We start from the raw sequence: 25,325 nt of genomic DNA, 5'->3' as shown, positions 1-25,325 counted from the left end.
AAAGAATTTTAACTAAAGGTTAAGCTTTTAGAGTAATAGGCTTGAAAATAGCTGCCACGGAGCTTATTTCTCTTTAAAATTTGGGTTACATTTCAAATTTTTGATCTATCATGTGTAAGGTGTTGACCGAAGATAAGTAATATTATGAAACCTATCTCATCTATGTAAAGAGCATTTGTCTATTATCCTTTCATCTATCTACATTCAATTACTGTAAAAAGTGAGTAATTTTCAGGACTTGCTGTCAATGTCAAATGATTGCAGATCTATTTCTGTCCCTTACTTTCAGCTGGTTCTCAGCTTGCTAAAGGTCAAAATTTTCAAACATTTACCATTCTAAATCAAAATGGGTAGCTGCTAGTTTTTGCACAATCCTAGTAAATGTTATTGAGTCAGAGTTTCTTTTATGTTACTATTTTCATAAACATTTTTGCATTCCTAACCTCTCCTCCAAACATCCATTTGAAAATAAAATCACAAATAGTATGCTAGATATTCGAGGAGTCATGCAGAAAAAAAGAATATCTGTAGGCAAACCTTCAACCCAGCAACTGTCAATTGAAGTGTGACTGTTCAATCTTGAGGCCCACTGCAGCATGATCCCATCTTCCCACTTTGACCTGATCTAGAACTTCTCTCCCGAGACGACCCTATTCTTTTGTTAAACCTGACTTCACATAATGCTTTGGTCATGCCTGGGTTGCTTCTTCTTCACACATTTTCTCAGTCCATTTATTTTCCACGTATAAATTTACTTTCTCATCTACATCACTTTTTTGTTATTGGAATATCTTTCATTTAGGCAAAGATTTATGTATAAGAAAGGATATCTTATTACTACTTATGATAGCAAAAAAGGAAAAAGAAAATCAATGCCAATACGAGAATTAATTGAATTAAGGCCTATCCATAAGAGAAAATATTATATAGCCATAAAATCATCTTTTCTTTAAAGGTGCATGCTTTATTCACTCTTTTCTGTCTTTTTCATTTTTACTTTTTGTTTTGAAATAATTTAGACTTTTAAAAAAGTTGTAAAAACATCACATGGCATTTCTATATACCTTTAGCTCAGCTTCCTTTAATGTTTACAGTTTACATTACTATGGTACTATTATCTAAACCAGGAAACTAACCAATCTACAGACCATATTCAAATTTCACCAATTGTACTGCTAATGCCAGTCTTTCTTTGTTTTTGACTAGACATTTTGAAGAATATTTGCCAAATGTGTGTGTGTGTGTATACTATATATTATTAGTATTATATCCTAATCAATTAGGATATAATACTATCCCTCAGTTAAGGTCTGTCTGATGTTCCCTTGTGATAAGATTGAGGTTAAGCAGGTAAAGGATGTGGATATGTCTTACTGGAGACTCAAAATAACATGTTATAGAAACTTAATGGTAATGAAAAATGCTCAGAGTATAGTTTTAAGTAAATTTTAAAAATGTAAAACTGTGTGTTCTATATGTTCATTACTCTGAAAAAAATTTATAAAGGAAAAATACAAAGCTGAAAAATGTCAGCAATAGTTATCTCTGAGTGATAACAATTATTTTAAATTACTTTAAAAATATTTTTATGCATTCTCCAAATTTTATCTAATAAACACACATTGCCTTTACAATCAGCAAAACATAAACTTGACTTGAATGCCACCTCTTCTGTGGTATTTTGTGATCCCTTCTGCTGGAAGTTCTCTCTTCCGTTTCTTCACACCTCATGTGTGATCTGTATTGTATATTTCCTACACTACAGTTATTTGTGTACTTTGATCTACTAGAACATAAGCTCCTGGAGGGCAAAGAACATGTCTTTTTTTTTTTTTTTTTTTTTTTGAGACAGAGTCTCGCTCTGTCACTCAGGCTGGAGTGCAGTGGTGCCATCTTGGCTCACTGCAAGCTCCGCCTCCCGAGTTCATGCCATTCTCCTGCCTCAGCCTCCGGAGTAGCTGGGACTACAGGCTCCCACCACCTCGCCTGGCTAATTTTTTGTATTTTTAGTGGAGACAAGGTTTCACCATGTTAGCCAGGATGGTCTCGATCTCCTGACCTTGTGATCTGTCTTATTGAATGTTAAATTGTCTGCGCCTCTTATGCAGTGTCTTACACAGAGAACATATCAAAAACTGTTCACTGAATAATTATTTACTCATGTAATTTCCATTTGGAATATCTCTTCTTTTTTAAAATATATCTTCTAATATCCCACCACACTTTAAGAAAAGCAATTAGGAATGTGGGAATGTTTTCCTTCACTTTTACCTTTAGATCTATTTTTTTTTTTTTTTTCTGACAGGGTCTCAAGTGTTGCCCAGGCTGGAATGCAGTGGTGTGAACACGGCTCACTGCAGCTCAACCTCCCAGGCTCGAACAATCCTCCCACCTCAGCCTCCCAAGTAACTGGGACCACAGGTACACACCACTGTCCCTGGCTCATTTATTTTTATTTTTGGAGAGATGGGATCTCACCACATTGTGCATATCTAATATGTTCTTATTCCATAAACCAGCAAAAGTCTTTAAGGGATTAAGAAAAGAAAGCCAGTTAACTAACTGTTCCTTTCTGGCCACAGAAGAATAGCAGGATAAAGCTAAACTAAAGAAATGTGATGGTTAGCATCAGTAGGAATGACTAGTCAGCATTAACTTATTTAATCCTTTGCAACATCCTCTTTCCCCACTGACTTCTTTCTCTTTCCTCAACCAACATGGTTGAGACTGAAGATTTTTAAACTGGACCAGCACTCAAACAAATAATTTTGTCATGAATTCGGGTCACTTGCATTAGATTGCAAAGTAATAATGACTCAGGTTATTTGAAACTTCACCTATCAGAGGAATTTAAATGTCAGTTTTAAAATATAGGAAAACATCATAATTCAGTTACATTGAAAATATTCCTCCATATTGGTCTGTTTTTAAAACCATTGACCAAAATAGAGCACATATGTCATTGCAGCTGACAGTAATGAAAACTAACCATAGGGGATTACATGCCAAGTACTTACTATGTGTCAATGACTTCACGTACAGAATCTTATTTAATCCTTGTAAAAGCCCTACAAAGTTGGGCTTATTATCCCCTTTTACATACAGATAAGAAAATGTGGGTTTATGCAAATTATATAAGCAAAGTAATAAAATGCAAAACTGTGTATTCAGTATATTCATAATTTAGACACGCATGCACACGTGTGTGTGTATGTGTGTGTAATGCATAGAAAAAGGATCTGTGGACCAGGCATGGTGACTCACACCTGTAATTCTAGCACTTTGGGAGGCCAAGGTGGGTAGATTGCTTGAGCTCAGGAGTTTGAACACAGCCTGGGCAAAACGTCAAAACCCAGTCTGTACAAAAAATATGAAAATTAGCCAGGTATGGTGGTGTGCGCCTGTAGTCTCAGCTGTTTGGGAGGCTGAGCTGGGAGAATCTCCTGAGCCTGGGAAGGTTCAGGCTGCAGTGAGTCAAGATTGCGCCACTGCACTCCAGCCTGCATGACAGAATAAGACCCTGTCTCAAAAAATAAAAATAAAATAAAATAAAATAATAAATTACTGTAAGTGGAAGATTTCGATATCAAGATCTGTCTAAATCTAAAACCAATTTCTTTTTTTCTATGATATGGTTTCTAGATAATGCAATATATCCTTCTAAGTACAGAACCATGTGCAAATTTTTAATATAATATTTGTTTGCTTCACTGGAAGAGTTACTACAATACAGCTATGTTTGCTAGTTGACATTCGGTAGGCAGGACAATGAGTGAAGTGGGCCTCAGTGCAGATTATAGGGAGTGGTGCAGATGGTTGAGAGCTGGAAAGCACTTGCCTGCCTAGTCCTAAGGCAGAATCCTTCATACAGTCTCAGCCTATGTCGGCACCTGGAATTATGGGCTCAATATTGCTGCCCTTCTGATTTTTCAAGGGAAGCAAGAAATTAAGATCTTAATAGTAAAAGTATTATTTCTCCATTTTTGAAAACCAGTTCAAATTATTTTAAAATGCTATGCAAGCGAAAGAAATCATGTTGGTTGGTCACATATGATTGGCTCTTTTCTGTCCTTTGTGAATAATATGAAAAAAATGCCTTACTCTAAATCACTAAAAAATCTAATTCATTATAAGAAAGATTATTAAGATTAGCAGTCAAGCCTATATTAATTTAGCACAGCATATTTTCTGGTGAAAATAAAGACACCTAAATGGCTGTTCAAAATTGCTGCCCCAAGCTGTATCACTGGATCATTTCATTCCTTCTTCCTTTCTCTGTTTCTTATCTCTCTGTTTTTTTTTCCCCTCCTTTAAGAACCAAAAACTAATGCCATGCAGAGTCATTTAATTCATTTTTGTTGCCTTGATTTTGCTCCTAGGGTCTCTCCTACAAAGCCTAACAAGTTATACTTTTAAATAAAGAGAGTACTCTCCCTAAAAGGTATTCTGGTGTCAAGGACAAAATTACCTACCTTTCCCCATCTATAAGATTTAAAAATTACACTGCATTCAGGGTAATTTTTTAGGGGTTTTTTAAATATAGTATACTTTCTCATATTTAATCCATATAGCATGCATGCTCATCTTTCAGCTTCAAAAGCAGAAACCATGATTTTTAGGATCACTAAAAGGAAAGTAACACTTCTTTTCTCCTATTAAAATGCTTAAAAATTATATTTTACTTTGGAATAATTTTAATTAACAGAAAAGCTGCAGCGATGTTAGAGTTCATATATACTCTTTGACTGGCTTCTTTTAATGCTAACGTCTCACCTGACCATGGCATATTTGTCAAAACTAAGAAAGCAACATTATTACAATATATTAACTAAATGAGACCAGCCTGACCAACATGGTGAAACCCTGTCTCTACTAAAAACACAAAAATTAGCTGGGCATGGTGGGGCACGCCTATAATCCCAGCTACTCAGGAGGCTGAGGCAGAAGAATCGCTTGAACCCAGGAGGGGGAGGTTGCAGTGAGCCGAGATCATGCCATTGCACTCCAGCCTGGGTGACAGAGTGAGACTCTGTCTCAAAACAACAACAACAAAAACAGACTTTAAATTGGATTATATCTATTTTTTTCCACTCATATCTTTCATCTGTTCCAGGATCCAATCCAGGATACCACATTGCTTTTAGAGAGTTATTTTTAAGGAAGTAGCTGACTCATGAAAGCTACATCAGCATAGGATTTTTAAAATGAAGTTAATCATTATTTCTGCCTTATGACGGAAATGATTTTCACCATCACTCATGTGTAGCATTGACAATATTAGGGTGTGTGGCTACTCTGAGGTAATGACCCCTCCCTTCTCTCAGGTGCAATGATTCTGGGCAGGCAACAGCATCACCCTTCCTCTGAGCAAAGTGTTTAGTTAAGCCACACATCAGCCCTCAAATAGTTACAGGCTTTACGGTAAAGAATTTTGAATTATGTATCATAGCTTAGAAGATAAATATTATGTGAGATCTAATTCTCACATAAGTCATAATAACTTGATATTCTTTTTAAAAACATACTTCAAGAGCAGATCTTTTGTTTTCTGAATACTGGATACAAAATTTGGCATATTGCTTAAAATATATATATTATTAAGGCAATATATCATGTTAAAGCCTTTATGTTATGCATTATGTGCCTGGTGTCAAATTAGCCAGAATTCAAAGTGAAACAAAACAAAACTTTCTTCTAAAAACCTGGAAAACAGAACAAAACAAAGCCAGTTCTGTAGTTAGAAACACTTGTAAAGCATTTGGTTAAAATATGAACCTACTCAAAGATCTAATATATTAATGTAAACCATATAGCTAAAAAAGTAAATACAGTTTGCTGTGTTTTCCTAACATAAATTGACCAGAGAACTGTTTTTCTATAATCACACCTATTAACTTCTCACAGAAATAAAACTTGAGAAATGTTGGACAATATATTTACTTATTGACTCCAAATTGAACAGAAATTTAGAATTGTGTTAGTTCAAACTTCTACTACTATAGGATTCTTTCACAGGAGTTTAATCAGCTTCTGCTTTTAAAGGCATGTAGACACATGCCCTTCCACAGCTAAAAAGTTCTCATTAGAAGAAAGAAAGCATGTTTTTTATTATGTGCCTGAATTAACCTTCTTTTAACATTCTTCAATCATTCCAAAGTCACTCCTCTAAGGAAACGTAGAACCTTTCACATAATGGCAACTCAAGACTTTATTTGAGGTCGATACTTTGAGAATTTATAATAATTTTTTCCTGGGCTGATAGCAAAACCTCTAGTGCTGCTGAATGTGGCTTTAGTCACACGCTTGCTTGCTTTTTTGGAAGTTTTTTTTTAAGAGGGTGGAATGATGAAGTAAGGACGCCCTAAGCATGAGAATGTAGGCAGGTATAGCAGGTTTGACAGCTGTCTCACTCATTCTGAGTTGAGCAAAGGAAATTCCTGCCCTGCCCACGTCCGATAGAATCACAGATTTGGGGAGACAGTTCAGAGGTCTTTTCATCTTTGAAAAAAGTCCCCTGCTATTCACTGAGGGGAAACCCACAGCAAAATGCTGATACTCTGTCTCAGCAGAATAATCATCTGCCTCGGGGAATCCTAGAGGGAGATTCAAAAGCTGTGATGACATAGCACTTTAAGAACATATTTGACTAAAAGAAAGAATTTCCTTACTTATCATGGACTCTGAATACTTTCTGAATATCTTTCTGAGGCTGAAATATTTATTTTTATTTTTCACTTTGATAATATTTCAAAGATTCCCTTGAAAATTAAAATCTCAGTGCCAATCTCACTTTAGAATCATTTTTTCTCTACAATATGATGAAATCATAAATTAAAAAAAATACAACGTGCATATAGATATGTGTGTCATATAAGCAGATGTGGATGAAAGCGCTATTTATTTAGAATCTATACAACTTTGGCAACATCTACAAATGCCTAAGAGAGAAAATCTGAGGTTACAATCATGGTATTATGTTTCTAGAGATACTGTAAAGTTAAGCACTGGATTGTGTGACTCTGAAGAAGCGGTAGGGAGACATAAGAACAGCAAGATCTAGAGCCCAAAACGGTGGGAAGTCTGAATCATCCATCCACAATCACTCCCTCGATAAGGCAAAACAGACAGGAATGACTCCCTCTACCTGCCACACTCCAACCCACTCAGGCTTTCTGTTTTCTTTTCTAACTTCTTCCAAATTTCCCTTGATATTTATTGTAACTGTTTCATTTTATAAAAATTTCAGTTGGGTGCAAACAAGGAGAAGCCACATGTAATAATCTGCCCCATGCCCACACCTGTGTAGAAAGAGGAACTGTCAGTCTCTGGAAGCTAGGGATAATTGAAGAACCAATAGATCACAGTCTTAGCTGGCTGCTCAGCTCACCTTTGCAAGACTATCCTGGGTCCTCCAGGACTCCTTGTCCAATTTTATTCTTCATTTGGTTGCTCTAAACCCTTATCTATTCCTAAAATCTTATACCTTACATCCACCCACTTACCAGAGAAGCTGACTGAACATTTTAACAACAATAAAAAAAAAGAAAAACTCACAAAGACTATTAGTAGTAGTTTCTGTCTGTGTCCCTTTTTCCTATCTCCACACACCTATATCCATAGTCATTCTTTTCTCTCCAAAGGACATGGATATCCCTCTTTTATGGGAATATTCCTCTGGTTGTCCCATAGAACCTTTGGCCATTATTTGTCTTCCACTCCCTCCATGACCTCGTGTCCCTAAAATTTTATTATTTCTCCATTGAAGCTTTCTTCTAAAGTTTGCTCTATCCTAAAGTGAAAGAAAATTTTCCCTCAACATTGCTTGTCTCTCTAAACCACTATCCTGTCTCTTTCTGCCGTTTTAAAAGTGTACCCTCATCATTCTGTTTTCATTGTTTTCAACATCTGCTTGCTCCCTTCCCACTGCAATTTGACTTGCATTGTCAACACTTCACGAAATCTGCTCTCTCCAAAACGCCAATGCCCTCTAATGGTCAAATTCAATAGAGTCTACTTTTACCCACATTTCAGAGCAATTGACTGATGAGAACATTTATTTCTTGAAAAACCATTTCTTTTTCGTTGTCCAAAAAACTGCTCTCAAATATTTCCCCTTTCAATCTACCTGTGGACTTCTCAGATTCTACTACCAGCTCTGGCCTTATGGACTTTAATTTGTGGATTCCCTATGGCTGATTTTATTTTTACATTCACAACACATCCTTGATAAGTGAGCTCATGTACTCCTATGCAGTAGTTAGCAATGTTCATCTGCAAGGAAAAAGACCTAACAAAGTTCGGGAGCTTGGCTAAGTAGGGGTTTACTTCTTCTCATGCAACAAGACTAAATCAGATAGGTAGTTGCTGGCGTTCCTTAGAGATCTGAGGTATCAAAGTGAATTTCTCTCCTTTAGCCAAGATGACTGGTGCATGTTGGCCACCCCTTCTACAGTGCAGGCAAAAAGATGTATAAATAAGCCAAAGTGGAAAAGAGGATAGAGCCTTAAATATGACAGCAGACTTTCTCAAAAATCCCCATTAGAGTTCTATTTATGTTTCATTGACCATAATTGTGTTGCTGGCCACATCTAGATGCAAGGGAGTTTGGGAAAGTGACATTGCAAAAATGATGTGGAAATGTATATGGAGTTAATCAACCTAGAGTATGTTTAATAACTTCACCATCCTTAAGAATGCAATAGAAATGATACTGGCTGTGTAAAACATTACTTGATCCCTTATGTGAAAAAACTTAGCACTCTGTCACCCAAGCTGGAATGGAGTGGTGTGATCTTCGCTCACAGAAACCTCTGTCTCCTGGGTTCAAGCGATTCTCCTGCCTCAGCCTCCTGAATAGCTGGTATTACAGGCACCCCCCACCATGCCTGCCTAATTTTTGTATTTTTAGTAGAGATGGGGTTTCACCATGTCAGAAATCTCTTAGCACTTTGGGTATATTTCTTTTAGAGCATGTATTATATTGCTGTAGTTTTTGTTCTTTGTCTATAATCATGGCCCTTACGCTCAACCTCCCAATCAGATTATAATCTCTTTGATTGCAAACAAATCAGTAGATTTGTGACTTATCAGTGCCTAGTACAATAAAAAGTATATCTCTAATTTATATATTATATATACAGTTTTTAAAGTAAAATGGAATATTCAATGACAAATATCTAAATTCTAATTATAGTTATTGATCTTAATTATTACTATCTTGATTATTCTGATGTAGATAATATTTTAACTTGAAACTGAAGCAAAGCATAAATCATTTGATACTTTACTACTGGCCCTTCTTAACTCTCAATTTAGTGTTAGTGTAATATTTCAGCAAGCTCAGGTTTATGTCTTTTTTAATGTTCATTTTGTGTTTGACTTCCCTTTTCTCATCACAGCTGCTTTTGTCTTTTTGATCCGCTTACTATTTGGAGCCTACAGCAATTGTACAATAAATCAGGCACCTACTTTCTATGATATAAGAACTATACTATCTACTGCTTCTTTGTGCCTTTCTGTTTGATGGGAATATGTGTTCCTGAATGTTTTTGTTACACTTAGATGTTTGGAGACTCTTTATGGAGGGAACTAGAAACGAATGAGTGTTTCTAGAAAGAGGAAGAGGAAGTAGGGAAAAGAAGAAAATACTTTTTGACCAGAAATTTGCAAAGCTGACAGTCTTTTCAATTATGTTTTCCATTTAACTTATATTTTTATATTCAGCCTACCAAATATGTTCCTTTCCAGCATTGTCATGATGATGACGTCAAATGTCGCATAATGACTTCTAGTATTTTTGCGTAATGACTTCTAGTATTTTTACTCATGTTTCACTGTTTTAGTATCAATATGGTTTGAAAGTGAAGTGTCAGGTGCTCTTTTTATATTTCCAACTCTCTGTTTAGAATTATGTCGATTTAATGTCTTACTTAGGAATAGCCTTTGCTTTTTTTTTAAATATTAGCTGGAATATTGTTGAAATAAATGATCATTGAATTATTCATTTAAAAATATTGGTAAAGCTTGAAATGTTCTTGTTTTTAAAGAAATAGAAGAACTAGTATAGTGTCAAAATTTTTGTGAGGAGCGTGTTAAGAAATCATTTTTCAACCATATATACTACCATAGCAATATAGAATTTGTTACGTGAAAACTATTCATATAGGTTTCTAGCGTTGAAGTAAAATTAAAATAAAGACCAGGCCTGAAAAATTCCTGAGCAAACAAAACTAACTAGGCATTAAACAATAGCCTTAATCTTGCTTAAATGCAAACATAAGCAAAACTTGAGTCATTTCTGGTAAACACTTGTGTTAGACAAACAAACAAACAAACAAACAAAACTTAACATTAGCCAGTCATAAGTACTCAACTAACATATGGTTATATGACTAGGGGCATTTTTATAACTGCAACCAATCAAATAATTTCTTTATTTCACTTTCATACTCACCCTATAAATACTTGTTTCTAATGCTTCATCATCAGAGCAGGAAACCTCTTTCAGTTTGGTGATTCCCAATTCATGAGTACTATTTTCTCAAACTATAAAATTTTATTGTGCCTCAGATTTTTCTTTTGCATTAGACTATTGTATTAAATAAATAAGAAATTCACTTTTTTGGATGGTGTGAACACATACTCAGTGCAATGGTGTGATCTCAGCTCACTGCAACCTCTGCCTCCCAAGTAGCTGTGATTACAGGTGCCTGCCACCAGGCCCGGCCAATTTTTGTGTTTTTAGTAGCGGTAGGGTTTTGCCATTTTGGCCAGGCTGGTCTCAAACTGCTGACTTCAGGTGATCCACCCGCCTCGGCCTCCCAAAGTGCTGGGATTAGAGACGTGAGCCACTGTGCCCAACCCCAGTGTAAGGCATTCAGATAAGCCATTTAAATAGTCTAAATTAACATTTTCAATTTTATTGAACTAGGGTTTTGCCTTCTAAAATTGGACATTTAAGGTATTTTTTGATTGGGAAAAATTGAGATTATTATGTACTTATGATAATATAAAATAGAACCAAATATAATATCTTCAAATCATTGTAAGTTGTGTATGTAGCAGACATAACGCTATTAGTTGTACTTAACAAGGCTCTCTAGGAGTTTAGCTATGGAGGCTATGACAGTTAGCTTTGTGTGTCAACTTGGCTAGGTGATTGTACCTAAATATTTAATATTTAAAATCAATCAAACACAAATCCAGGTGTTGCTATGAAGGTGTTTTGCAGATTTGGTTAACATCAACAATGTGGGTGGGCTACATTCAATCATCTGAAAGGTTTTAAAAGTAAAAACTGAGGTTTTTCACAGGAGAAATTCTGCCTCAAGACTACTACATCAACTCCTGCCTGAGAGCTTCCAGCCACCTGGCTTGCCCTATGTATTTCATACTTGCCAGCCGCCATCATTGTGTAAGCCAATTCCTTGAAATAGCTGTCTCTGTATGTATGTCTCTCTCCCTCTCTATCTATATATATATGGGCATACATACACATAGAGATAGGGAAAATAATGACTGATACAGAGGCCAAATTCAGCTTCTCTGCAAAGCCATGGCTGATATAAAGGATAAATATAAAATAATATAGAATTCTCTTTGTGAACAAGAAGTGTTGAATTTGCTCATGACCTGACGATGTCCCGATGAGTAAGACAGGAGCTCCTTTCCGAAATGTTTACATGGTGATCTTCTCGTCATTCAATTCTTTTTTTTTGGGGGGGGGGGGGGGGTGGAGTTTTGCTTTTGTTGCCCTAGCTGGAGTGCAATGGCGTGATCTTGGCTCACTGCAACCTCCGCCTCCTGAGTTCAAGTGATTCTCCTGCCTCAGCCTCCTGAGTAGCTGGGATTATGGGCGTGTGCTACCACACCCAGCTAATTTTTTGTATTTTTTTTTTTTTTTTTTTTTTAGTAGAAATGGGGTTTCACCATGTTAGCCAGCTTGGTCTCGAACTCCTGACCTCAGGTGATCCACCCACCCCGGCCTCCCAAAGTGCTGGGATTACAGGTGTGAGCCACCGCACCAGGCCACTGAATTGTTTGCTCAAATATCACCTCCTTACCAAGGTCCTTTCAAATTACCTTCCATAAATATGCCCTACATACCAGTTGTTCTCTATCCCATTACTTTGTTGTATTTTCTTCGTAAGACCTATCTGAAATGTTATCAAAAGAGAAAGAAAAACAACACTGTAGCTTGTATTTAATCCCCTTCTCTCTTATTGCCTCACCACAGCACCTGGAAAATAGATACAATTAGCCTTCAGTATCTGTGGTTCCACATTTCCAGATTTAACTAACTGTAAATTGCAAATAATAAAAAATAATAACAATACAACAAAAAATAATAAAAGTACATATACAACCAAACTCCTGTTGAAATTTTAAAAATAGCATTTAGATTGTATTAGATATTACAAATACTCTATATATTATTTAAAGTATACAACAGGATGTGTGTAGGTTATATGCAAATACACCATTTATATATAAGGAACTTATGTATTTATATTAAATATTATTTAATACTTATATATTATATAATATATAAAAATTACATAATTGTATTTAAATATTATATAAATATTAAAATATTATATAATTATATAATATATAAAATATATTAAGGAACTACACCATTTTATATAAGGAACTTAAGCATTGGTGGGTTTTGGTATCCTCCAGTGTCTTAGAACCAATTCCCCGTGGATACTGACGGATGACTACTACCTTTTCCAGACTCCCTTTTGGCTAAACATGTCTGTGTGACCCAATTCTGTCCAGTAAGTAGGAGGGTGCTGAGGGCTCGTTTAACTTTCTGCTAAAAGTAAACTTACAAGCAAAGAGCTCCCTCAATCTCAGATGAGATGTCTAGAGGTGTAGCATTCATCTTAACACTTGAAAATAAAAAGCATAAAAACTAAAAGGTATTATACCAAGGACAGATGTGGAAAGAGACAAAACAGCAACAAAGCTGAGCTCTGAGATCATTGTTTGATTGCCTGAAGATACCTGAAGCTGCATTTCTCTAGATTCTTTATTCTGAAACCATCCTTATGGTTTAAGTCACTGTTGTTTTGGTATTCTGTTATTTGTGGCTAAAAACAATTTTCAAAGAAATGTAAAATGATCTTATTTATTCATTTGTGTACATGGTTCTTTTTTATATTCTGTCCTTTAAACTGTCAGCTACATGAGAGTAGAGATCTTGTTTTTTTTCATTTGGTATTCTCTGCTTTCTGGCAGCACATGGTACATAGAAACATTCAAATTAATGTACATGAATGAACTTGATTCTGCTTTATATATCCTTAGCACATTTGGAAGGCAATGGGATGATGGGAAGAGGTTATTAGAACAACCCATACGCTGAGTATGCTGGGAACTCTTGTAGGCTATTGAAGGGGAAAGATTAAGCCTATTTATTCTAGTAAATGGCTTCTATAAAATTTCCTCAGGAAGCAAATTGTTATTCCAGACATTTCATTCTAAATACCCAATGAAAACCTGAGTTTTGACACAGGAGCCACTATCTATAGAATTAGACGTATCAGAAAACATTGTTAGATTTTGGGGTGGAGGAGACTTAAGTATATTGATTTTAATGATTTCGTATTTGAATGTATTTTGGGACATTCTTTTATTCAGACTAACACTGTCCAATAGAAATATAATGTGAGCCACATATGTAATTTTACATTTTTTGTGACCATATTTAAAAAGTTAAAAAAATTAATGCTTATTTAGACCAATATATCCAGAATAGCATTTCATCATGTTACATTTGTCAACATGTGATTAATATAAAATTATTATTGAGATATATAACATTTTTTCTTCTCAGTAAGCCATGTATATTTTATACATGTAGTCCATCTCAATTTAGAATAGGCCCATTTCAAGTGCTCAATAGCCACATGTGGCTAGTTGCTTCCATATTGAACAGTACAGATTTAGATTAAATTGTCCTTCAAAAACACATCCCAGCTGGGTGTGTGGTGGCTCACTCCTATAATCCGAACACTTTGGGAGGTCAAGGTGGGCAGATTGCTTGAGGCCAGGAGATTGAGACCAGCTTGGACAACATGGAGAATCCGTGTTTCTACAACAAATATAAAAGTTAGCTGGGCCTGGTGGTACACGCCTGCAGTCCCAGCTACAGCGGAGGCTGAGACTGAAGAATGACTTGAGCCCGGGAGGCAGAGGCTGCAATAAGCTATGATCATGCCCCTGCACTCCAGCCTGGGTGACAAAGCGAGACCTTGTCTTTAAAAAAGAGAGAGAGATTTAAAAAAAGAAAAACAAATAAACAAAAATCCCCAACACATTTCATTAGGACCTCTTGATACTTCCATAGTTAATTGGTTAATTATACAAACATTTTAATGCAATAGGCCTTGTGTTGAATACCGATAGTGCATACATAGATAAGCCATCATTACTTTCTTTTTTAAAGGAGTTGACAGTATTGATAGATGCATTTACACAAAAAAAGGTAATCATAAAAATCACATAAAATATTATAAATGAAAGCTTCATAGGGTTTTATGGGGCACTCAAGACTCATGCTCCATCCAGCCTAGTTAAGAGGGAGGTGTTAGGGCAGACCTCCTAGAAGACAAGATGTCTACACTTAGCCTTAGAAAATGAGGAGTGCTTATGTTAGTGAAGGAAGCAGCGAAAGGAGAGTCCACGAAGGGGAATATCACTGAGATCAAAACAAGCAGACTCTCAATGTATGATTACCATTGATGTCTTGGGAGAATGAACAGTTAAATATTTATTCCATAAAATGTTTCTCCTCTTCATAACTACACTGTACAGAAAAGTTCTACTACTATCTCACTGAAAGTTTCCATTCCTACTCCCTTCACTTCTTTTAACCCTGTAGCCCTACTGTATGTAAAATGTCCTAGCTGTTCTTATTTTAACTTTTCTTAGTTAACTCTTCTTACTCTCGTCATTTTTAATTGTCTCTGTGAAGATAACTCTTTTCTTCAACTCTGACCTTTTGCCTATATCATTCATTAGAAAAACATAACTAAAAGCAAAAATCTCCCAACCCAGAAACCTTTCCGTGAAGGTAGAAGAGGAAAAAAAAAATTCTTAATAAGTAAGTATTAAACCAGAACATGACATGCATGACAGGCAATCTGATAAACAGTTGCAAAGACCAAAAAAAAAAAAAAATTCACCTTTTTATACAGGCAAGCAGATATAATTCATTACATACATGTTTTTAAGATAAACAATAACCAGCCCTCAAATAAGAGGACTTGACAGCACCATTTGTCACACATAAATCATCCTAAATTTGCCTGGTGATTGAGATGTCCCTCTGTATTAGTGAATTCACTTTATTCTCATCTCTTTATTACAGAAGGCAGTTTTGCAAGTTAGGCTCCTACCTCCCTATAGAAACTGGGAGATAGTGGTGTTATCACCCTTGGTGTTTGCATTTAAAAGAGATGGCTCCCAAGTACTTGAGAAGGACAAGCTTGGGTCCTAAAACTGACAAAGGGCCTATTCAGTTTTAGAAAAGGCTTATATACATTTTAAAGAGATAAGAAAGTACTTACAATGTTAAGTTTGCTAAGATAGATGCTCTAAAAAAAAAAAAAAGGAGGAAAATGTCTTCCATATTTTCAACAGAGATAATTAGGCCTCTTATTTTTAATTTATATTTATTCTTACACATGCTTTTTCCATAGTGTCACTCCCTGAGTGTGTCTCCATTATATCAAATGAGATACCTGAAAATTCAAGTTTACCATTTTATCTCCAGTCCGGATTCTTCACTTTTGATTTCTTTATTTCTATTCATATTTTTTCTTTATTTCCAATTACTCAAGCTTGAAATTTCAGAGTCATTTTTGAAACAGCTTTCTTTCACTCTCCATGTTCAATCTGCACTAAATTATCAATTGTTCCCTTGCACTTTTTCTTCTTTCTTTCAGCTTACTACCACAGCTAAAGCCTTACTTCTTGCCTAGAGTGCATAACTGTGTACCAACTTGGTATTTTATTTACATTTCCTTCTGTCAATCTAAAATAATAAAAAATGTCAGAATCTAGTTTAAAGACAGTTTATTCAAGCACAAAGTTAAGGACAACCTGCCCGGGAAGCACAGATGCCAAAGAACATAAGTTAGTGTTCCAAAGTGTAGAAGTTTAGGATCATTTATACAAAGTTAAGGAAGTTAAACAGAATTTCAACATCTTTCTATGTAAGGCTTAGTGCATAGTTACAATGATTTGATTAGTTAAGGTGGTCTTTTTCTTTCAGGAAAGGTATATTTAACATTCCACACTGAAGTTGTAACTTTCATGGGGTCTCTGTTGGGGTTCCATCTGCTCTGAGTTAGTTACAGGACAATAAAGGATGCTGTTAATCTATAACAAAGATCAGTGGTTGAAATGGGAGAGTTCTGGTCTCTCATCTTTCCTAGTCATTTATAGAACAAGAACAATAAGAAAGAGAGTTAAGCTATAATCTAAGAAGCAGAATGGCTACACGACTTAGATCACAGTCACATCTCTCTCAAGGCTTAAAGTGTTTTTTGGGGTTCTAACAGCTTATACATTTTATTTATTTTCCCATTTCCCATTTTATTTTAATCTCTACACTTCTACTCCCCTAAGTGATTTTCACATATAACCACCCTTGTTCAAAATTGATCATCGATTTTAAGAACTGTAAGAAAAACTTGTTCCATAGTTTGACACCATCCTAAGCTAACTTGGTCTTTCTGTATAGTTCACATCAGCATAATTGTTCAGCTCAAACCCAACTCTTCTTTACTGATTTTCAAACACATCATGCTTATGCTTGAACTCCAGGTTTTCATTCACACACTTTGTGTGTCCTAATTTTCTTTCCCCTTTACTTGTCTAAATACTCCCTTTGTCTATTTAGCACTGCCATTATAACATTGATCCTATTTTATTCTAATTAATGTATATATTTTTATCTCTCTAATAATCATTCATACAATGTCATGCCTGAAACATCATTATTCATTGTCTCTCATCCCTCTGGATTCTACAAAGCCCAGAAGAAGAGATGCTTTCCCCTATCTTTACTCATTTTATAGCCTTTAGCATAAGACTAGAAAAATAAGTATTCTGCATTTTAGTGTGTTTTGTTTCCATGTCAAACGAATGTATCCCCTTTCAAGTTGTGTATTCAGAAATAATTCACTTCATGAATAGCTGAAGTCCACAAGATTAAATGGTTGTTTTTATGGAATTGCCTCCATTAATTTCCCAATAAATCATTTATAATCTTGTATGCCTATTAAACATGATAGTCTCAATCTTAGTATTTACATCAGGCAAAAACACCCTTCATTAAGTCTGCAAATGGTTACTTAGCTTTTGTCAATATTGAAGTCAAATTCCCTTCCTGGACATGTGCAATTTAATCTAAAATATTGAACTCCTTAAACACTTTGTAAGCCCATATAAAGGAAGCATTTCTTCTTATCATAATGTATTAACAATATAAGGGATGCTTCAGTTTCTATAAAAGAAAAATAATGTCTTGAATACTCATATAGCTTAAAAAAATAGTAAAATGAATGTCATGGCTTAAAATAAAGTGGCATATATATACAACAAGAGGCATCCTGTTACTCATGTATAAATATTTCTTGAAATAAGTGTTCAATTATTTCCTTTTTTCTTTTAGAGATGGGGCCTTACTATGTTTACATGGCTGGATTCCACCTTCTGGACTCAAGCTATCCTCCTGCCTCAGCCTCCTGAGTAGCTGGGACTATAGGCATACCTGATCATGCCCAACTTTCCTTTTTTGAATGGGTGAAAATAGGCCAATTTTCAAGATTCAGCTCCTCAATGAAACCTACCCTTTTTCAACCACCCAAACTGATACTGTTTTCTTATTTATCTTAATGCCATATTTATAGTTGGCATTTGTTATCATTCTATTTTATAGACATACTAAGTGAATGAATAAATGAGTGAATGCTAAAATGAATGGAGGTATTTCACATTTAAAAAACTGAATTAAATCCATTCTATTTTAACTCTGATCATGACTGTTGAAAGTTATAAAGCCAAGTCAGCTTTCAAGGTCAAAAGAAACCAAGGTGATGTGCATATTCTAACTTGCCCATGGGCACAGCTGCTCCTGGCAGCTGTTAACAGAAACTTCAAAAAGGCTCATTTCTAACAGATTTGTGTGAATTTTTTTTTTGAAATTGAAAATGTACAAAGGGAAGACCCAAATTTTAAAAGGCAAATTGAATACGTGTCAAAATCAGTATTGGCAGATACAAGAAAGCCAGTGTTTTAGTCCATTTTGTGTTGGAATATTGGAGGCTGGATAATTTATAAAGAAAAGAAGTTTATTTGGCTCATGGTTCTGCAGGCTATACAAGAAGCATTGTGCTAGTGTCTGCTTCTGGTGAGAGCTTCAAGGAGCTTCCACTCATTGTGGAAGGTGAAGGGGAGCAGGCATCACATGGTGAGAGAGGAAGAAAGCAAGAGAGGAGGAAGGTGCCAGGCTCTTTTTCTAACAACCAGCTCGAGAGAACTAATAGAGTGAGAACTCACTCATTGCTGCAAGTATGGCACCAAACTATTAATAAGGGATCCACCCTCATGATCCAAACACCTCCCACTAGGCCCCACTTCCAACACTGAAGATCTAATTTCAACATGAAATTTGGAGGAATAAATATCCAATCTATATCAGCTAGAGAATTCAGAACTAATCTTGTCAATCTGCACTGCATTCCATTTGGCAATCACATGGAGCTGCTTTGTAGAGAAGGTCATCTCAAGCTTTAATTACAAACATAACACACAAGCAATAAATCATTAGAAAAACAAGGTGAATTTAGACAGCAGGTACAACTTCTATGCCACAACTATCCAGAAAGAAGGATGCTTGGTAAGATCACGTCCAATTTTTTTTTTCTCACTAGACTTGTGAGAATATTCTTTGTATTAGGAACTTAAAATCAATTAAATATCACCAACATTATTTCCTGCTGTAAGTAAGCAGCTTATAAAATGATATTAATTAAGCCATATACAGCATCCACTAATATTTTGGGCACTTATAATAAATATTTCTGAAAGGAAAATAACTTACCGAGATATAAAACTTGAGTACCTTTTACAAAAGCATTGAATGAGTTTACTGTCGGTAATAAGCCAAAGCGAAGCACTTCTCTGTCAGCACATGAAAACACCCATTTGGTCTCAGTCACTCAGAGGACTGCTATCTTGTCAGGGCTGCTATGTTGTGATTCATTTGAAAGATAATGCACAGAAAAACTGTGATAGGAAATTGAAGAGTACATACAGGAAAACTACAGCAAATTTACAATCTCTCCATTAAAAAATAACAAAACAAAGCAACACAAATGACTTGAAGTAGTTGGGAAAAATGACATTACCTATAAGTGCTGTGTGAGTACTAAGTTACACTTAGTAGAGTTCGGTTTAATAACATAACATAATATATTATTTATTGAGCTTATATTATATATCAAGCACTGTGCCAGTCACTGGGGTAATATCAGTAACACATCATCATGTGATGTGTTACTTATGATGATTTAAAATGAGACTATAATGATTTAAAATACTACCTGTTAATTGATTTGTCAAGGAAAGGATTAAGTGGCCAATAAATGCAGAGGAGTAGGCCATTTTCTTCAAGAATAAGAGAATAAATGCCATTTGAACTATTTAAGCTTTATAAAGCAACTAAGGTTTTGAGAGGTAAAAAAATGGAAGTCAAGTATTACAGGAGAGGTTAGATTGGACCAAAAGCACAGAGGCATGAAAGTGTGCATTAGGGAAGTCATTCAATGTGATTTTGAATGGTCAGGGCACAGGGAGAAAAAAAGGTGGGGTGAATGGGAGGTGAAGATGAAAGGTAGTTTGAAGCCAGATTGCTAATTTAAATGTAGCAATTTTTAGATGAGGTATGAAGTGTGGGATATAAATGTAACCTGAATGTTCTTAGGCCCCTTCGACTTGTAGGTATGAAGGTGACCATGACCCCCTTAGCATCAAAACTCAAACTTAGGTCCCTGGCATCTGGTCTCTGAGTAACTTTCGGATTATTGTTCCCACCTTCTCCTCTAAACACTGGGGAGTCGAGGGACATTTCTCACACTTCTCACAAGTTATGTCTGTTGACTGTCACATGAGACTCCCCATGAGATGACAAATTTGGTTCCGAGAGTGCTTTGTTTCCTGCTGTTTTTCCACTGGAGCTTAGAGTGCTCCCACAGCAATGGGCTGCATAAGCAGGGGGTGTGTGAAGTGTTATAGGAGAATAGAAAATAAGGATGCCTAATGCAGGTTTAGATGAGGACAAGTGATCGGAAAAAAATTCCCAAGGAAAACTGATGCCTGACATGTGTTATAAGAAGAAATTAATAGGGCCAAGAAAAAGGAAAGAACATTTCAGACAGAGATCCAGTTATTGAAGTTAAAACAAAAAATCACAATAAAAAGGATAGATTTGGCCAGGTGCAGTGGCTCACGCTTGTGATTGTAATCCCAGCACTTTGGGAGGCCAAGGTGGGTGGATCACGAGGTCAGGAGTTCCAGACCAGCCTGGCCAACATAGTGAAACCCCCCTCTACTAAAAAGACAAAAATTAGCTGGGCATGGTGGCAGGTGCTTATAGTCCCAGATACTTGGGAGGATGAGGCAGGATAATCACTTGAACCCAGGAGGCAGAGATTGCAGTGAGCCAAGATTGCGCCACTGCACTCCAGTCTGGGCAACAGAGCAAGACTCTGTCTCAAAAAAAAAAAAAAAGCATATATTTTATTTTATAACCATCGAGGAACCATTGATATTTCTAAATAGACAATTAAATGATCAGATCTAAGCTTTAGGAAGAAAATTTTGGCAACTTTGGAGAAGATTTACCCCGAGACTAGCCTGGAGACCTGACCAAAACAAAGAGAGTAAAAGGGTGGAGAAATGAGTTTGATGGAAACCAACAGGCAAAAATGAGAGGGAGTTAATGAAGAGTGAACAAGAGCTTTCTCTCTTGAGTGGGAAAAAGTGATACCTTTATGATATAAAATACAGGAGGATTGAAACTTCTTTGGAAGGTCAAAGAATAAAGCAAATATGCAGAATTATCTTATAGAATACCTTGGTAGACCGAGTACCAGAAAAGGCCATGGAAGAAAAAGAAATATTAGAGAAATGCAATCCATTAATACTTTAAAATACCATCTTACACCTTTTTTTAGGGATTTTGAATAACTCATTAATATCTTAATTAATGTCCTATTTGATACAAAAAAATCTACTATATTTTATTTCTACATTATAATTAAAAATAGAAAAGGTTAGAGTTTCTTCACTAATAATTAACAATAATCGTATTAATAATTTTAGCAGCCTTGGAAAAAATAAGATTCCTTGGAATTTTCCATGTATCTGGATGTAGCACTAAGCCCTCCAAGCTCATGCTATAAAATAAAAGCAATGTTCTGAGCCAATGGACAACAAACTCTTTCTGCTAAGGGTCAGATAAAGAATATTTCAGGTTTTGTTGGCAGTACAGTCTGTCACAATTATTCAACACTGCTTTTGTGGGCAAAAGCAGCTGCAGGCAATACATGGCTGCATTTCAATAAAACTTTATTTACCAAAACAAGTGGTGGGCTATATGTGGCCCTCAGGAAATAGTTTGCTGACCCTTTCTCTGAGCTAACAAGTTATCTTTCTCTGTTTAATTCATTGCTAGACACAACTTTGGAATTTAAAAAAAAACTCATGTAAGACTATATAGATGTGCAGAGTTTAAATTATACATAGATTTTTTAGCTTAAGATTTTCCAAATAGATTGCTAAAAGAAAAAAATTTTGACACCTTTATTTTCTTTTTTGTCTCCTCATGATTCTCAGTTGTATTTTTACTGCCTCATTGAAGCTCTTAGACACATTAAAATGGATCTTAATGAAAAATAGAATCTTCTTAACAGAAATCACAAGTGCGCCAAGAATTTAAGGAGTGACTGCACTTCTGAGAATCCATCAGCTTGTTATTCTTAAGGCCACCTTGGATGTGACACCAATATCTTGCTATGGCCCATTAAAACTCACAGGAAATTCAGAGTCACTAAAGATGAATCAAAAGGCCACAGAGACCTAGAAACACAAAGATAATCGTTAGTTCCTCCCACCCAAAGTTAGTCACTCTTTCATGGTAATTGCCTGGACTTTGCCAACATCAAAGAATGAAGTATCTGTCAAACAGGGCCTGAAGATGAACTAATACCCTGCAGACAATATTAAGCGCACAGGAAAACTGATGGCAGACATGATACAAATACTTTAAGTCTGAAGCTTTATTTATAAGACAAAATTTCTAGTATGTCCTCCGTCCTCACTAAAAATTTTCTCTGAAAATACAATTTATATCTCAAAACAAATGTAGAGCTGCAAGAGACATTACAGATTATCTAATTTGGTCAACTAATTTTACACACAAGTAAATTGAGTCCTGGGCCTGCTAAGTGACTTAAATAATTTCATGGGCAATTCATAGTTAAGTAAGAAAGTCTTTACTAATACTCAGTTGAATGATGACCATTTTATACACTGCATCAAGATGCCACCTGTGAATGAACCAATATAGGAAAGCGTGAGCTTCTCTGGGCCCAATTCATGTATTTCTAGAAGTATTGCTCTAGATTTGGAACATGGTGATATATAAAATAAAGTCTCTCCTCTCGTACAGTTTATACAGAAAATAAGCACCAATATAGTACCTACTGTGTGCCAGGCACTATCTTAGATGCTTTATGTATTACAATTCACTTAATTCTCACCATAAAGACAGCTATAAAGTAAACTTTTTCAGTTTAAGGGAAATCGAGTGAAAGAAAGGTGAAAAGTACAATAGTCTTCCATTTTCCTTAGGGGATATCTTTCAAGCCTCCCAGTGGAAGCCTGGAATTGCGGATAGTACCGAACCATATATACACTGTGTTTTTAAATTTGATAACAAAGAGGGCTACTAAGTGACTAATAGCCTGGTAGCATTTGCAACATGGATATGCCGGACACAGAGGTGATTCATGGCCTGGGCTGGACAGAGCAGGAGGGTGTGAGATTTCATCACTACTCGGAATGGCAAGCAATTTAAAACTTATTAATTGTTTATTCATGGAATTTTCCATTTAATATTTTTAGACTGTGGTTGACTGCAGTTAACTGAAACTGAGTAAAGCAAGACCTTAGATAAGGGGGACTACTGTAATTCTAACAAAAAAGTTCAATGAGTTCCCTCAAGAGAATAATACTAAATTGTTACATATTCAAAGAACCTTAGAGATTTAAAAAGTCCTGTAACTTTTTAAAACCCCAGTGCTACAGAGTTGGTAGGGGTCCTACAGATTTTGACTCTGCCACTCTTTCTCCAACAATACTCAGCTTTTACAAATATACCCATTTTCCAATAAATCACCACTCATTTTAAAGTTTGTGATGCTGTTAATGGCAAAAATTTACTCATTTGTCAAAAGTACATTTTATTCATCACATTAGCTGACATACGACACATTTCAAAGAACCTAAGAGGGTGGAGGTTGAGGAAATTTCTTATTGTTTCATTGTAGTGAGCTATTCTCTACCTAGAAATAAAGAGGTTGTCTAGGGCTTTCTGTGTCTTTTCTCCAAACACCAAAAGATGTTTACCAATCATTCTAAAACCATATATGTATATTATTTTCTTACTTAAAAGCATGAGCAGAAATGAAAACGAAAGTATAACTAAGATTGTGAATAGTTCTCTACAGTTCCAACAACAACAAATGAAATACAAGTTCTTTGTCCACCTTTCAGCTTTCAAAAGAAAAGGATAGATTTACTAAATAGCCATCATACTCTTCAGGCCCAGTGTAACCCTCAATGCTGGTTAATTTAAAAAAAATGGTATTGTCAGAAGGTATTTGTGTAAACTAAATAAACTAAATTTATTAGTAAAAATTATATGACTACCATATAATGTGCAGGTTTTATACACATTATATATAAAATTCAATTAATGTTTTTAAAAAGTTTAAAGATGAATATAGCAATGTTTGAGGAAATGCTAAAATTTCTACACTAGTGCTGCAGTGAATAAAATATTTTTGAAAGGATTTGAGCACTCAATGAATTCTAAATGAAATAATAGATTCTTTTGTCAATATAGTTGCTTAAGGTAATTAGGGGTTTTCACAGTAGACTCTAATTCAGCTTTCAGACTGATAATCTGATCAAACTATTATTGTCACTATACTTGTTTTTTTTTGCAGTTGTTATTTTGGAGGAAAGAAATACTTTAAAGAAAGTCCAAATCAAAGCTCATATAACTGGGAATGAGCTCCATCAATGTGTTCATCAAGCAACAGTCCTCTGCCACCGAAAATGGGCCCTTTCCTGTATCCTTCCTCATTTCTAATTTTTATAAATCATTTACCATTTGTCTCATCTAATTTTGTGAGACAGAGTTAATTCTGAAATTAATTAAATTAAATTAATAGTTAATTAAATTAATAGTTAATACTGAAATTTTGTATTTTTGTTCAACATCTCCCCAACTTCCTCCCTCAACTCCTGTTAACCACTATTCCACTCTCCACTTCTGTGAGTTTAACTTTTTAGATTCCACATATGAGTGAGATCATGAGGTATTTGTCATTCTGTTCCTGGTTTATTTCACATATGTTCTTTGGGTTCATCCATATTATTGTGAATGAATGCACAGTATTACCTGCTGCATGTATTCTATTATATGTTCTATTGTCAACTCAATCTCATCATGTCTAAATGTGAATTCATCTTCCCTAAAACCAGTTGACACAGGTTGCTTCTTCATTTCTGTGGTAGACACTATCATTTTAATACCTTCCTTTGGCTTAAAGCACCATTTGCCAATATCATTCATTTGGCAAGAGATTCTCTTCTGAATCATAGCATATCCTTACTGGTATTGAACATTTATCTAGTAATAGTTGCAGCCTGCAATGGTCAAATAAAATAATTATTTTCACAGAGAGTTTTGAGATTAAGCACTGTGCAAAGATACTACATTATTATGAATGTACTTAACTTTTAAGATGTTATCCATCTATGTCATGCTTCTCCAGTTAGAGTATTAGTTATCTGAAGGCAGAGGTGTGTCTTTAAAATTTCTAATTTATTGCCACACACAAGCGTTCATAAATATCTGTTGATTGAAAATAATTTGACCTAGAGAGTTAGGGGAAGTAAAGATAAATTTTATTTTTGAGAAATATTTTTTATTCAAATGGTAAATATACCATTTT

At 35.3% G+C, this 25,325-nt stretch overlaps 1 long non-coding RNA gene across 1 annotated transcript in view; it reads left to right on the top strand.

The window, feature by feature from the left end:
- Positions 1–25,325, top strand: part of LOC134758668 (uncharacterized) — a 179,332-nt gene that overhangs the window by 96,234 nt on the left and 57,773 nt on the right. Inside the window, exon 2 of the long non-coding RNA XR_010134104.1 lies at positions 2,306–2,421. This is a non-coding gene — a long non-coding RNA (uncharacterized lncRNA). The remainder of the gene's footprint in view (positions 1–2,305; positions 2,422–25,325) is intronic.

This window comes from Gorilla gorilla, chromosome 5 (assembly GCF_029281585.2).
Source record: "Gorilla gorilla gorilla isolate KB3781 chromosome 5, NHGRI_mGorGor1-v2.1_pri, whole genome shotgun sequence".
Classification (NCBI taxonomy): domain Eukaryota; kingdom Metazoa; phylum Chordata; class Mammalia; order Primates; family Hominidae; genus Gorilla; species Gorilla gorilla.
The sequence above is the reverse complement of the archived record's forward strand: the minus strand, read 5'-3'. Positions and strand labels throughout refer to the sequence as shown.